At 41.4% G+C, this 1,105-nt stretch overlaps 1 protein-coding gene across 2 annotated transcripts in view; it reads left to right on the top strand.

Annotated features, from left to right (window-relative positions):
• Nucleotides 1-1,105, top strand: part of LOC106528495 (large neutral amino acids transporter small subunit 4) — a 43,444-nt gene that overhangs the window by 23,755 nt on the left and 18,584 nt on the right. The window lies entirely within an intron of this gene.

Raw genomic sequence — 1,105 nt, 5'->3', positions numbered from 1 at the left:
CACACACACACACACACACACACACACACACACACGCACGCACACACACATCCAATTGTTTTAAACTTCAACAGAGTCCACACCTCCAGCAAGCAATCGCTTCTCAATATCCAAGGTTCCAGACCTTCTGTACGAAGCAAAGGGGCTGGTTTTGACCAAGTTAGACATTTTCTAGTTAGCATAGCTATTTATGAGCTAAAGATACATATGACTAACTGTTCTTTTCCTCCCTTTGTTAAATGTTATTGACTTGCAGTTTGCTTTGAACCATCCCGATGACACAAAAAAAGCTTCAGGCAGACAAATTTTACAGAGCCACGTGTTTCCCTAATGCTCCTTCAGCTTTGTTTTGACTTCACGCAGAAGCCTGTTTACTGCTTCAAGTTGCCGTGTTATAAACAGAATGGGCTCGTTTCACAAGCTGAACGTCACTTGTTGCAACAGTCGGGCTTTTCTCTCTCTCCACTCTGCTGCAAATACTGAAACCGTGTGATAAACAGTCCTTTTAAAGCAGCACAGACAGCCTTATCAGACGTTAATGATCAGGAGCACTGTGTCCCCACATGGAAGACGTTTGAGGCATTCCTTCACATTGAGTGACCCTTTTTGCAGGTTTCAGTCAATGGTACAAAGAGGAAAATTGACAACTAAGATTTTGTATAGGAACTTGGTGTGTCTTTCACGGGACAGATAAATTACAAATGTATTTTTAGCTCGACAGTTTCAGGGTAACAGGTTTGTACCTGCAGTATGGAGCTGCGAGCACACACATATTCCACATTGTTCCAGCAGAAATACACTATTTAACACAGTGTGCAGCTTCAGTTTTACATAAAACCTGATGAACCAGTTCAACTAAAGTACCAACACAGCAATGAGTGCAACCAGTTGTTTCTCTAACCTAACTCCTGCAAAATGTTTTGTGATATTGCTCTAGTTTTTTCCATCTGTGGTACAAAAAGATGAAGAGTTCCAACAATTTGCCTTTCACACATTTTTCAATCAGTCCTGTTTTTTTATCAACTGCCTCAGAAAGTGAAATGCAGACTATTGTGTTTTTGCCCGTGTGTGTGTGTGTGTGTGTGTGTGTGTGTGTGTGTGTGTG

The sequence above is a fragment of the Austrofundulus limnaeus genome, unplaced genomic scaffold, assembly GCF_001266775.1.
Source record: "Austrofundulus limnaeus strain Quisiro unplaced genomic scaffold, Austrofundulus_limnaeus-1.0 Scaffold385, whole genome shotgun sequence".
Classification (NCBI taxonomy): domain Eukaryota; kingdom Metazoa; phylum Chordata; class Actinopteri; order Cyprinodontiformes; family Rivulidae; genus Austrofundulus; species Austrofundulus limnaeus.
The sequence above is the reverse complement of the archived record's forward strand: the minus strand, read 5'-3'. Positions and strand labels throughout refer to the sequence as shown.